The sequence below is a fragment of the Petromyzon marinus genome, unplaced genomic scaffold, assembly GCF_048934315.1.
Source record: "Petromyzon marinus isolate PM22_M1 ecotype Great Lakes invasive population unplaced genomic scaffold, UKy_Petmar_22M1.pri1.0 PM_Scaffold_75, whole genome shotgun sequence".
NCBI classification, from domain to species: domain Eukaryota; kingdom Metazoa; phylum Chordata; class Hyperoartia; order Petromyzontiformes; family Petromyzontidae; genus Petromyzon; species Petromyzon marinus.
The window spans coordinates 299602-315717 of NW_027423683.1; positions in this window are offsets into that span (position 1 = coordinate 299602).

The window sequence follows — 16116 nt, forward strand, 5'->3', positions numbered from 1 at the left end:
TAATGGGACATCTGTGAAACTATTGGGAGATCTGTGAAACTATGGGGACATCTGGGAAACTAATGGGACATATGTGAAACTATTGGGGCGTCTGTGAAACTACTGGGACATGTGTGAAACTACTGGGCCATCTGTAATACTACTGGGACATCTGTTAAACTATTGGGACATCTGTGAAACTATGGGGACATCTGTGAAACTAATGGGACATCTGTGAAACTATTGGGAGATCTGTGAAACTATGGGGACATCTGGGAAACTAATGGGACATATGTGAAACTATTGGGGCGTCTGTGAAACTACTGGGACATGTGTGAAACTAGTGGCCCATCTGTAATACTACTGGGACATATGTGAAACTATTGGGACATCTGTGAAACTATGGGGACATCTCTTAACCTACTGGGATATCTGTAAAACTACTGGGACATCTGTGAAACGATTGAGACATCTGTGAAACTATGGGGACATCTGTTAACCTACTGGGCCATCTGTGAAACTACTGGGACATCTGTTAAACTACTGGGACATCTGTTAAACTATTGGGACATCTGTGAAACTACTGGGACATCTGTAAAACTAGTGGGACATATGTGAACCTATTGGGACATCTGTTAAACTATTGGGATATCTGTGAAACTATTGGGACATCTGTAAAACAACTGGGACATCTGTTAAACTATTGGGACATCTGTTAAACTCCTGGGACATCTGTGAAACTGTTGGGACATGGGTGAAACTATTGGGACATCTGTTAAACTATTGGGACATCTGTGAAACTACTGGTACATCTGTGAAACTATTGGGACATCTGTGAAACTACTGCGACATCTGTTAAACTACTGGGACATCTGTTAAACTATTGGGACATCTGTGAAACTACTGGGACATCTGTAAAACTACTGGGATATATGTGAACCTTTTGGGACATCTGTGAAACTATTGGGACATCTGTGAAACTATTGGGACATCTGTGAAACTTTGGGGACATCTGTGAAACTAATGGGACATATGTGAAACTATTGGGGCATCTGTGAAACTACTGAGACATGTGTGAAATTACTGGGACATCTGTAAAACTACTGGGACATCTGTTAAACTATTGGGACATTTGTGAAACTATGGGGACATCTGTGAAACTAATGGGACATGTGTGAAACTATTGGGACATCTGTGAAACTACTAGTACATCTGTGAAACTATTGGGACATCTGTGAAACTATTGGGACATCTGTGAAACTACTGGTACATCTGTGAAACTATGGGGACATCTGTGAAACTATTGGGACATCTGGGAAACTATTGGGACATCTGTGAAACTATGGGGACTTCTGTGAAACTACTGGGACATCTGTTAAACTATTGGCACATCTGTGAAACTATGGGGGACATCTGTTAACCTACTGGGATATCTGTAAAACTACTCGGACATTTGTGAAACGATTGGGACATCTGTGAAACTATGGGGACATCTGTGAAACTACTGGGACATCCGTTAAACTACTGGGACATCTGTGAAACTATTGGGACATCTGTCAAACAACTGGGACATCTGTTAAACTATTGGGACATCTGTTAAACTCCTGGGACATCTGTGAAACTATTGGGACATGGGTGAAACTATGGGGACATCTGTGAAACTATGGGGACATCTGGGAAACTAATGGGACATATGTGAAACTATTGGGGCGTCTGTGAAACTACTGGAACATCTGTAATACTACTGGGACATCTGTTAAACTATTGGGACATCTGTGAAACTATGGGGAGATCTGTGAAACTAATGGGACATATGTGAAACTATTGGGACATCTGTAAAACTACTGGTACATCTGTGAAACTATCGGGACATCTTTTAACCTACTGGGATGTCTGTAAAACTTCTGGGACATCTGTGAAACTATTGGGACATCTGTGAAACTATTGGGACATCTGTGAAAGTACTGGTACATCTGTTAAACTATTGGGACATCTGTGAAACTATGGGGACATCTGTGAAACAAATGGGACATAGGTGAAACTATTGGGACATCTGTGAAACTAGTTTGACATCTGTGAAACTATTGGGACATCTGTGAAACTATTGGGACATATGTGAAACTATTGGGACATCTGTGAAACTATGGGGACATCTGTTAACCTACTGGGATATCTGTAAAACTACTGGGACATCTGTGAAACTATTGGGACATGGGTGAAACTATTGGGACATCTGTTAAACTATTGGGACATCTGTGAAACTATTGGTACATCTGTGAAACTATTGGGACATCTGTGAAACTATGGGGACATCTATGAAACTAATGGGACATATGTAAAACTATTGGGGCGTCTGTGAAACTACTGGGACATGTGTGAAACTACTGGGACATCTGTAAAACTACTGGGACATCTGTTAAACTATTGGGGCATCTGTGAAACTATGGGGACATCTGTGAAACTAATGGGACATCTGTGAAACTATTGGGAGATCTGTGAAACTATGGGGACATCTGGGAAACTAATGGGACATATGTGAAACTATTGGGGCGTCTGTGAAACTACTGGGACATGTGTGAAACTACTGGCCCATCTGTAATACTACTGGGACATATGTGAAACTATTGGGACATCTGTGAAACTATGGGGACATCTGTAAAACTAATGGGACATCTGTGAAACTATTGGGAGATCTGTGAAACTATGGGGACATCTGGGAAACTAATGGGACATATGTGAAACTATTGGGGCGTCTGTGAAACTACTGGGACATGTGTGAAACTACTGGCCCATCTGTAATACTACTGGGACATATGTGAAACTATTGGGACATCTGTGAAACTATGGGGACATCTCTTAACCTACTGGGATATCTGTAAAACTACTGGGACATCTGTGAAACGATTGAGACATCTGTGAAACTATGGGGACATCTGTTAACCTACTGGGACATCTGTGAAACTACTGGGACATCTGTTAAACTACTGGGACATCTGTTAAACTATTGGGACATCTGTGAAACTACTGGGACATCTGTAAAACTACTGGGACATATGTGAACCTATTGGGACATCTGTTAAACTATTGGGACATCTGTGAAACTATTGGGACATCTGTAAAACTACTGGGACATCTGTTAAACTATTGGGACATCTGTGAAACTGCTGGGACATCTGTAAAACTACTGGGATATATGTGAACCTTTTGGGACATCTGTGAAACTATTGGGACATCTGTGAAACTATTGGGACATCTGTGAAACTATGGGGACATCTGTGAAACTAATGGGACATATGTGAAACTATTGGGGCATCTGTGAAACTACTGAGACATGTGTGAAATTACTGGGACATCTGTAAAACTACTGGGACATCTGTTAAACTATTGGGACATCTGTGAAACTATGGGGACATCTGTGAAACTAATGGGACAGGTGTGAAACTATTGGGACATCTGTGAAACTACTAGTACATCTGTGAAACTATTGGGACATCTGTGAAACTATTGGGACATCTGTGAAACTATTGGGACATCTGTGAAACTATGGGGACATCTCTTAACCTACTGGGATATCTGTAAAACTACTGGGACATCTGTGAAACGATTGAGACATCTGTGAAACTATGGGGACATCTGTTAACCTACTGGGCCATCTGTGAAACTACTGGGACATCTGTTAAACTACTGGGACATCTGTTAAACTATTGGGACATCTGTGAAACTACTGGGACATCTGTAAAACTAGTGGGACATATGTGAACCTATTGGGACATCTGTTAAACTATTGGGATATCTGTGAAACTATTGGGACATCTGTAAAACAACTGGGACATCTGTTAAACTATTGGGACATCTGTTAAACTCCTGGGACATCTGTGAAACTGTTGGGACATGGGTGAAACTATTGGGACATCTGTTAAACTATTGGGACATCTGTGAAACTACTGGTACATCTGTGAAACTATTGGGACATCTGTGAAACTACTGCGACATCTGTTAAACTACTGGGACATCTGTTAAACTATTGGGACATCTGTGAAACTACTGGGACATCTGTAAAACTACTGGGATATATGTGAACCTTTTGGGACATCTGTGAAACTATTGGGACATCTGTGAAACTATTGGGACATCTGTGAAACTTTGGGGACATCTGTGAAACTAATGGGACATATGTGAAACTATTGGGGCATCTGTGAAACTACTGAGACATGTGTGAAATTACTGGGACATCTGTAAAACTACTGGGACATCTGTTAAACTATTGGGACATCTGTGAAACTATGGGGACATCTGTGAAACTAATGGGACATGTGTGAAACTATTGGGACATCTGTGAAACTACTAGTACATCTGTGAAACTATTGGGACATCTGTGAAACTATTGGGACATCTGTGAAACTACTGGTACATCTGTGAAACTATGGGGACATCTGTGAAACTATTGGGACATCTGGGAAACTATTGGGACATCTGTGAAACTATGGGGACTTCTGTGAAACTACTGGGACATCTGTTAAACTATTGGCACATCTGTGAAACTATGGGGGACATCTGTTAACCTACTGGGATATCTGTAAAACTACTCGGACATTTGTGAAACGATTGGGACATCTGTGAAACTATGGGGACATCTGTGAAACTACTGGGACATCCGTTAAACTACTGGGACATCTGTGAAACTATTGGGACATCTGTCAAACAACTGGGACATCTGTTAAACTATTGGGACATCTGTTAAACTCCTGGGACATCTGTGAAACTATTGGGACATGGGTGAAACTATGGGGACATCTGTGAAACTATGGGGACATCTGGGAAACTAATGGGACATATGTGAAACTATTGGGGCATCTGTGAAACTACTGGAACATCTGTAATACTACTGGGACATCTGTTAAACTATTGGGACATCTGTGAAACTATGGGGAGATCTGTGAAACTAATGGGACATATGTGAAACTATTGGGACATCTGTGAAACTACTGGTACATCTGTGAAACTATCGGGACATCTTTTAACCTACTGGGATGTCTGTAAAACTTCTGGGACATCTGTGAAACTATTGGGACATCTGTGAAACTATTGGGACATCTGTGAAAGTACTGGTACATCTGTTAAACTATTGGGACATCTGTGAAACTATGGGGACATCTGTGAAACAAATGGGACATAGGTGAAACTATTGGGACATCTGTGAAACTATTGGGACATCTGTGAAACTATTGGGACATCTGTGAAACTAATGGGACATATGTGAAACTATTGGGACATCTGTGAAACTATGGGGACATCTGTTAACCTACTGGGATATCTGTAAAACTACTGGGACATCTGTGAAACTATTGGGACATGGGTGAAACTATTGGGACATCTGTTAAACTATTGGGACATCTGTGAAACTATTGGTACATCTGTGAAACTATTGGGACATCTGTGAAACTATGGGGACATCTATGAAACTAATGGGACATATGTAAAACTATTGGGGCGTCTGTGAAACTACTGGGACATGTGTGAAACTACTGGGACATCTGTAAAACTACTGGGACATCTGTTAAACTATTGGGACATCTGTGAAACTATGGGGACATCTGTGAAACTAATGGGACATCTGTGAAACTATTGGGAGATCTGTGAAACTATGGGGACATCTGGGAAACTAATGGGACATATGTGAAACTATTGGGGCGTCTGTGAAACTACTGGGACATGTGTGAAACTACTGGGCCATCTGTAATACTACTGGGACATCTGTTAAACTATTGGGACATCTGTGAAACTATGGGGACATCTGTGAAACTAATGGGACATCTGTGAAACTATTGGGAGATCTGTGAAACTATGGGGACATCTGGGAAACTAATGGGACATATGTGAAACTATTGGGGCGTCTGTGAAACTACTGGGACATGTGTGAAACTAGTGGCCCATCTGTAATACTACTGGGACATATGTGAAACTATTGGGACATCTGTGAAACTATGGGGACATCTTTTAACCTACTGGGATATCTGTAAAACTACTGGGACATCTGTGAAACGATTGAGACATCTGTGAAACTATGGGGACATCTGTTAACCTACTGGGCCATCTGTGAAACTACTGGGACATCTGTTAAACTACTGTGACATCTGTTAAACTATTGGGACATCTGTGAAACTACTGGGACATCTGTAAAACTACTGGGACATATGTGAACCTATTGGGACATCTGTTAAACTATTGGGACATCTGTGAAACTATTGGGACATCTGTAAAACAACTGGGACATCTGTTAAACTATTGGGACATCTGTTAAACTCCTGGGACATCTGTGAAACTGTTGGGACATGGGTGAAACTATTGGGACATCTGTTAAACTATTGGGACATCTGTGAAACTACTGGTACATCTGTGAAACTATTGGGACATCTGTGAAACTACTGCGACATCTGTTAAACTACTGGGACATCTGTTAAACTATTGGGACATCTGTGAAACTACTGGGACATCTGTAAAACTACTGGGATATATGTGAACCTTTTGGGACATCTGTGAAACTATTGGGACATCTGTGAAACTATTGGGACATCTGTGAAACTTTGGGGACATCTGTGAAACTAATGGGACATATGTGAAACTATTGGGGCATCTGTGAAACTACTGAGACATGTGTGAAATTACTGGGACATCTGTAAAACTACTGGGACATCTGTTAAACTATTGGGACATCTGTGAAACTATGGGGACATCTGTGAAACTAATGGGACATGTGTGAAACTATTGGGACATCTGTGAAACTACTAGTACATCTGTGAAACTATTGGGACATCTGTGAAACTATTGGGACATCTGTGAAACTACTGGTACATCTGTGAAACTATGGGGACATCTGTGAAACTATTGGGACATCTGGGAAACTATTGGGACATCTGTGAAACTATGGGGACATCTGTGAAACTACTGGGACATCTGTTAAACTATTGGGACATCTGTGAAACTATGGGGGACATCTGTTAACCTACTGGGATATCTGTAAAACTACTCGGACATTTGTGAAACGATTGGGACATCTGTGAAACTATGGGGACATCTGTGAAACTACTGGGACATCCGTTAAACTACTGGGACATCTGTGAAACTATTGGGACATCTGTCAAACAACTGGGACATCTGTTAAACTATTGGGACATCTGTTAAACTCCTGGGACATCTGTGAAACTATTGGGACATGGGTGAAACTATGGGGACATCTGTGAAACTATGGGGACATCTGGGAAACTAATGGGACATATGTGAAACTATTGGGGCGTCTGTGAAACTACTGGAACATCTGTAATACTACTGGGACATCTGTTAAACTATTGGGACATCTGTGAAACTATGGGGAGATCTGTGAAACTAATGGGACATATGTGAAACTATTGGGACATCTGTGAAACTACTGGTACATCTGTGAAACTATCGGGACATATTTTAACCTACTGGGTTGTCTGTAAAACTTCTGGGACATCTGTGAAACTATTGGGACATCTGTGAAACTATTGGGACATCTGTGAAAGTACTGGTACATCTGTTAAACTATTGGGACATCTGTGAAACTATGGGGACATCTGTGAAACAAATGGGACATAGGTGAAACTATTGGGACATCTGTGAAACTATTGGGACATCTGTGAAACTATTGGGACATCTGTGAAACTAATGGGACATATGTGAAACTATTGGGACATCTGTGAAACTATGGAGACATCTGTTAACCTACTGGGATATCTGTAAAACTACTGGGACATCTGTGAAACTATTGGGACATGGGTGAAACTATTGGGACATCTGTTAAACTATTGGGACATCTGTGAAACTATTGGTACATCTGTGAAACTATTGGGACATCTGTGAAACTATGGGGACATCTATGAAACTAATGGGACATATGTAAAACTATTGGGGCGTCTGTGAAACTACTGGGACATGTGTGAAACTACTGGGACATCTGTAAAACTACTGGGACATCTGTTAAACTATTGGGACATCTGTGAAACTATGGGGACATCTGTGAAACTAATGGGACATCTGTGAAACTATTGGGAGATCTGTGAAACTATGGGGACATCTGGGAAACTAATGGGACATATGTGAAACTATTGGGGCGTCTGTGAAACTACTGGGACATGTGTGAAACTACTGGGCCATCTGTAATACTACTGGGACATCTGTTAAACTATTGGGACATCTGTGAAACTATGGGGACATCTGTGAAACTAATGGGACATCTGTGAAACTATTGGGAGATCTGTGAAACTATGGAGACATCTGGGAAACTAATGGGACATATGTGAAACTATTGGGGCGTCTGTGAAACTACTGGGACATGTGTGAAACTAGTGGCCCATCTGTAATACTACTGGGACATATGTGAAACTATTGGGACATCTGTGAAACTATGGGGACATCTCTTAACCTACTGGGATATCTGTAAAACTACTGGGACATCTGTGAAACGATTGAGACATCTGTGAAACTATGGGGACATCTGTTAACCTACTGGGCCATCTGTGAAACTACTGGGACATCTGTTAAACTACTGGGACATCTGTTAAACTATTGGGACATCTGTGAAACTACTGGGACATCTGTAAAACTACTGGGACATATGTGAATCTATTGGGACATCTGTTAAACTATTGGGACATCTGTGAAACTATTGGGACATCTGTAAAACAACTGGGACATCTGTTAAACTATTGGGACATCTGTTAAACTCCTGGGACATCTGTGAAACTGTTGGGACATGGGTGAAACTATTGGGACATCTGTTAAACTATTGGGACATCTGTGAAACTACTGGTACATCTGTGAAACTATTGGGACATCTGTGAAACTATTGGGACATCTGTGAAACTATTGGTACATCTGTGAAACTATTGGGACATCTGTGAAACTATGGGGACATCTATGAAACTAATGGGACATATGTAAAACTATTGGGGCGTCTGTGAAACTACTGGGACATGTGTGAAACTACTGGGACATCTGTAAAACTACTGGGACATCTGTTAAACTATTGGGACATCTGTGAAACTATGGGGACATCTGTGAAACTAATGGGACATCTGTGAAACTATTGGGAGATCTGTGAAACTATGGGGACATCTGGGAAACTAATGGGACATATGTGAAACTATTGGGGCGTCTGTGAAACTACTGGGACATGTGTGAAACTACTGGGCCATCTGTAATACTACTGGGACATCTGTTAAACTATTGGGACATCTGTGAAACTATGGGGACATCTGTGAAACTAATGGGACATCTGTGAAACTATTGGGAGATCTGTGAAACTATGGGGACATCTGGGAAACTAATGGGACATATGTGAAACTATTGGGGCGTCTGTGAAACTACTGGGACATGTGTGAAACTAGTGGCCCATCTGTAATACTACTGGGACATATGTGAAACTATTGGGACATCTGTGAAACTATGGGGACATCTCTTAACCTACTGGGATATCTGTAAAACTACTGGGACATCTGTGAAACGATTGAGACATCTGTGAAACTATGGGGACATCTGTTAACCTACTGGGCCATCTGTGAAACTACTGGGACATCTGTTAAACTACTGTGACATCTGTTAAACTATTGGGACATCTGTGAAACTACTGGGACATCTGTAAAACTACTGGGACATATGTGAACCTATTGGGACATCTGTTAAACTATTGGGACATCTGTGAAACTATTGGGACATCTGTAAAACAACTGGGACATCTGTTAAACTATTGGGACATCTGTTAAACTCCTGGGACATCTGTGAAACTGTTGGGACATGGGTGAAACTATTGGGACATCTGTTAAACTATTGGGACATCTGTGAAACTACTGGTACATCTGTGAAACTATTGGGACATCTGTGAAACTACTGCGACATCTGTTAAACTACTGGGACATCTGTTAAACTATTGGGACATCTGTGAAACTACTGGGACATCTGTAAAACTACTGGGATATATGTGAACCTTTTGGGACATCTGTGAAACTATTGGGACATCTGTGAAACTATTGGGACATCTGTGAAACTTTGGGGACATCTGTGAAACTAATGGGACATATGTGAAACTATTGGGGCATCTGTGAAACTACTGAGACATGTGTGAAATTACTGGGACATCTGTAAAACTACTGGGACATCTGTTAAACTATTGGGACATCTGTGAAACTATGGGGACATTTGTGAAACTAATGGGACATGTGTGAAACTATTGGGACATCTGTGAAACTACTAGTACATCTGTGAAACTATTGGGACATCTGTGAAACTATTGGGACATCTGTGAAACTACTGGTACATCTGTGAAACTATGGGGACATCTGTGAAACTATTGGGACATCTGGGAAACTATTGGGACATCTGTGAAACTATGGGGACATCTGTGAAACTACTGGGACATCTGTTAAACTATTGGGACATCTGTGAAACTATGGGGGACATCTGTTAACCTACTGGGATATCTGTAAAACTACTCGGACATTTGTGAAACGATTGGGACATCTGTGAAACTATGGGGACATCTGTGAAACTACTGGGACATCCGTTAAACTACTGGGACATCTGTGAAACTATTGGGACATCTGTCAAACAACTGGGACATCTGTTAAACTATTGGGAAATCTGTTAAACTCCTGGGACATCTGTGAAACTATTGGGACATGGGTGAAACTATGGGGACATCTGTGAAACTATGGGGACATCTGGGAAACTAATGGGACATATGTGAAACTATTGGGGCGTCTGTGAAACTACTGGGACATGTGTGAAACTACTGGGCCATCTGTAATACTACTGGGACATCTGTTAAACTATTGGGACATCTGTGAAACTATGGGGACATCTGTGAAACTAATGGGACATCTGTGAAACTATTGGGAGATCTGTGAAACTATGGGGACATCTGGGAAACTAATGGGACATATGTGAAACTATTGGGGCGTCTGTGAAACTACTGGGACATGTGTGAAACTAGTGGCCCATCTGTAATACCACTGGGACATATGTGAAACTATTGGGACATCTGTGAAACTATGGGGACATCTCTTAACCTACTGGGATATCTGTAAAACTACTGGGACATCTGTGAAACGATTGAGACATCTGTGAAACTATGGGGACATCTGTTAACCTACTGGGCCATCTGTGAAACTACTGGGACATCTGTTAAACTACTGTGACATCTGTTAAACTATTGGGAGATCTGTGAAACTATGGGGACATCTGGGAAACTAATGGGACATCTGTAAAACTAATGGGACATATGTGAACCTATTGGGACATCTGTTAAACTATTGGGACATCTGTGAAACTATTGGGACATCTGTAAAACAACTGGGACATCTGTTAAACTATTGGGACATCTGTTAAACTCCTGGGACATCTGTGAAACTGTTGGGACATGGGTGAAACTATTGGGACATCTGTTAAACTATTGGGACATCTGTGAAACTACTGGTACATCTGTGAAACTATTGGGACATCTGTGAAACTACTGCGACATCTGTTAAACTACTGGGACATCTGTTAAACTATTGGGACATCTGTGAAACTACTGGGACATCTGTAAAACTACTGGGATATATGTGAACCTTTTGGGACATCTGTGAAACTATTGGGACATCTGTGAAACTATTGGGACATCTGTGAAACTTTGGGGACATCTGTGAAACTAATGGGACATATGTGAAACTATTGGGGCATCTGTGAAACTACTGAGACATGTGTGAAATTACTGGGACATCTGTAAAACTACTGGGACATCTGTTAAACTATTGGGACATCTGTGAAACTATGGGGACATCTGTGAAACTAATGGGACATGTGTGAAACTATTGGGACATCTGTGAAACTACTAGTACATCTGTGAAACTATTGGGACATCTGTGAAACTATTGGGACATCTGTGAAACTACTGGTACATCTGTGAAACTATGGGGACATCTGTGAAACTATTGGGACATCTGGGAAACTATTGGGACATCTGTGAAACTATGGGGACATCTGTGAAACTACTGGGACATCTGTTAAACTATTGGGACATCTGTGAAACTATGGGGGACATCTGTTAACCTACTGGGATATCTGTAAAACTACTTGGACATTTGTGAAACGATTGGGACATCTGTGAAACTATGGGGACATCTGTGAAACTACTGGGACATCCGTTAAACTACTGGGACATCTGTGAAACTATTGGGACATCTGTCAAACAACTGGGACATCTGTTAAACTATTGGGACATCTGTTAAACTCCTGGGACATCTGTGAAACTATTGGGACATGGGTGAAACTATGGGGACATCTGTGAAACTATGGGGACATCTGGGAAACTAATGGGACATATGTGAAACTATTGGGGCGTCTGTGAAACTACTGGAACATCTGTAATACTACTGGGACATCTGTTAAACTATTGGGACATCTGTGAAACTATGGGGAGATCTGTGAAACTAATGGGACATATGTGAAACTATTGGGACATCTGTGAAACTACTGGTACATCTGTGAAACTATCGGGACATCTTTTAACCTACTGGGATGTCTGTAAAACTTCTGGGACATCTGTGAAACTATTGGGACATCTGTGAAACTATTGGGACATCTGTGAAAGTACTGGTACATCTGTTAAACTATTGGGACATCTGTGAAACTATGGGGACATCTGTGAAACAAATGGGACATAGGTGAAACTATTGGGACATCTGTGAAACTATTGGGACATCTGTGAAACTATTGGGACATCTGTGAAACTACTGGTACATCTGTGAAGCTATGGGGACATCTGTGAAACTATTGGGACATCTGGGAAACTATTGGGACATCTGTGAAACTATGGGGACATCTGTGAAACTACTGGGACATCTGTTAAACTATTGGGACATCTGTGAAACTATGGGGGACATCTGTTAACCTACTGGGATATCTGTAAAACTACTCGGACATTTGTGAAACGATTGGGACATCTGTGAAACTATGGGGACATCTGTGAAACTACTGGGACATCCGTTAAACTACTGGGACATCTGTGAAACTATTGGGACATCTGTCAAACAACTGGGACATCTGTTAAACTATTGGGAAATCTGTTAAACTCCTGGGACATCTGTGAAACTATTGGGACATGGGTGAAACTATGGGGACATCTGTGAAACTATGGGGACATCTGGGAAACTAATGGGACATATGTGAAACTATTGGGGCGTCTGTGAAACTACTGGGACATGTGTGAAACTACTGGGCCATCTGTAATACTACTGGGACATCTGTTAAACTATTGGGACATCTGTGAAACTATGGGGACATCTGTGAAACTAATGGGACATCTGTGAAACTATTGGGAGATCTGTGAAACTATGGGGACATCTGGGAAACTAATGGGACATATGTGAAACTATTGGGGCGTCTGTGAAACTACTGGGACATGTGTGAAACTAGTGGCCCATCTGTAATACCACTGGGACATATGTGAAACTATTGGGACATCTGTGAAACTATGGGGACATCTCTTAACCTACTGGGATATCTGTAAAACTACTGGGACATCTGTGAAACGATTGAGACATCTGTGAAACTATGGGGACATCTGTTAACCTACTGGGCCATCTGTGAAACTACTGGGACATCTGTTAAACTACTGTGACATCTGTTAAACTATTGGGAGATCTGTGAAACTATGGGGACATCTGGGAAACTAATGGGACATCTGTAAAACTAATGGGACATATGTGAACCTATTGGGACATCTGTTAAACTATTGGGACATCTGTGAAACTATTGGGACATCTGTAAAACAACTGGGACATCTGTTAAACTATTGGGACATCTGTTAAACTCCTGGGACATCTGTGAAACTGTTGGGACATGGGTGAAACTATTGGGACATCTGTTAAACTATTGGGACATCTGTGAAACTACTGGTACATCTGTGAAACTATTGGGACATCTGTGAAACTACTGCGACATCTGTTAAACTACTGGGACATCTGTTAAACTATTGGGACATCTGTGAAACTACTGGGACATCTGTAAAACTACTGGGATATATGTGAACCTTTTGGGACATCTGTGAAACTATTGGGACATCTGTGAAACTATTGGGACATCTGTGAAACTTTGGGGACATCTGTGAAACTAATGGGACATATGTGAAACTATTGGGGCATCTGTGAAACTACTGAGACATGTGTGAAATTACTGGGACATCTGTAAAACTACTGGGACATCTGTTAAACTATTGGGACATCTGTGAAACTATGGGGACATCTGTGAAACTAATGGGACATGTGTGAAACTATTGGGACATCTGTGAAACTACTAGTACATCTGTGAAACTATTGGGACATCTGTGAAACTATTGGGACATCTGTGAAACTACTGGTACATCTGTGAAACTATGGGGACATCTGTGAAACTATTGGGACATCTGGGAAACTATTGGGACATCTGTGAAACTATGGGGACATCTGTGAAACTACTGGGACATCTGTTAAACTATTGGGACATCTGTGAAACTATGGGGGACATCTGTTAACCTACTGGGATATCTGTAAAACTACTCGGACATTTGTGAAACGATTGGGACATCTGTGAAACTATGGGGACATCTGTGAAACTACTGGGACATCCGTTAAACTACTGGGACATCTGTGAAACTATTGGGACATCTGTCAAACAACTGGGACATCTGTTAAACTATTGGGACATCTGTTAAACTCCTGGGACATCTGTGAAACTATTGGGACATGGGTGAAACTATGGGGACATCTGTGAAACTATGGGGACATCTGGGAAACTAATGGGACATATGTGAAACTATTGGGGCGTCTGTGAAACTACTGGAACATCTGTAATACTACTGGGACATCTGTTAAACTATTGGGACATCTGTGAAACTATGGGGAGATCTGTGAAACTAATGGGACATATGTGAAACTATTGGGACATCTGTGAAACTACTGGTACATCTGTGAAACTATCGGGACATCTTTTAACCTACTGGGATGTCTGTAAAACTTCTGGGACATCTGTGAAACTATTGGGACATCTGTGAAACTATTGGGACATCTGTGAAAGTACTGGTACATCTGTTAAACTATTGGGACATCTGTGAAACTATGGGGACATCTGTGAAACAAATGGGACATAGGTGAAACTATTGGGACATCTGTGAAACTATTGGGACATCTGTGAAACTATTGGGACATCTGTGAAACTAATGGGACATATGTGAAACTATTGGAACATCTGTGAAACTATGGGGACATCTGTTAACCTACTGGGATATCTGTAAAACTACTGGGACATCTGTAAAACTATTGGGACATGGGTGAAACTATTGGGACATCTGTTAAACTATTGGGACATCTGTGAAACTATTGGTACATCTGTGAAACTATTGGGACATCTGTGAAACTATGGGGACATCTATGAAACTAATGGGACATATGTAAAACTATTGGGGCGTCTGTGAAACTACTGGGACATGTGTGAAACTACTGGGACATCTGTAAAACTACTGGGACATCTGTTAAACTATTGGGACATCTGTGAAACTATGGGGACATCTGTGAAACTAATGGGACATCTGTGAAACTATTGGGAGATCTGTGAAACTATGGGGACATCTGGGAAACTAATGGGACATATGTGAAACTATTGGGGCGTCTGTGAAACTACTGGGACATGTGTGAAACTACTGGGCCATCTGTAATACTACTGGGACATCTGTTAAACTATTGGGACATCTGTGAAACTATGGGGACATCTGTGAAACTAATGGGACATCTGTGAAACTATTGGGAGATCTGTGAAACTATGGGGACATCTGGGAAACTAATGGGACATATGTGAAACTATTGGGGCGTCTGTGAAACTACTGGGACATGTGTGAAACTAGTGGCCCATCTGTAATACTACTGGGACATATGTGAAACTATTGGGACATCTGTGAAACTATGGGGACATCTCTTAACCTACTGGGATATCTGTAAAACTACTGGGACATCTGTGAAACGATTGAGACATCTGTGAAACTATGGGGACATCTGTTAACCTACTGGGCCATCTGTGAAACTACTGGGACATCTGTTAAACTACTGGGAC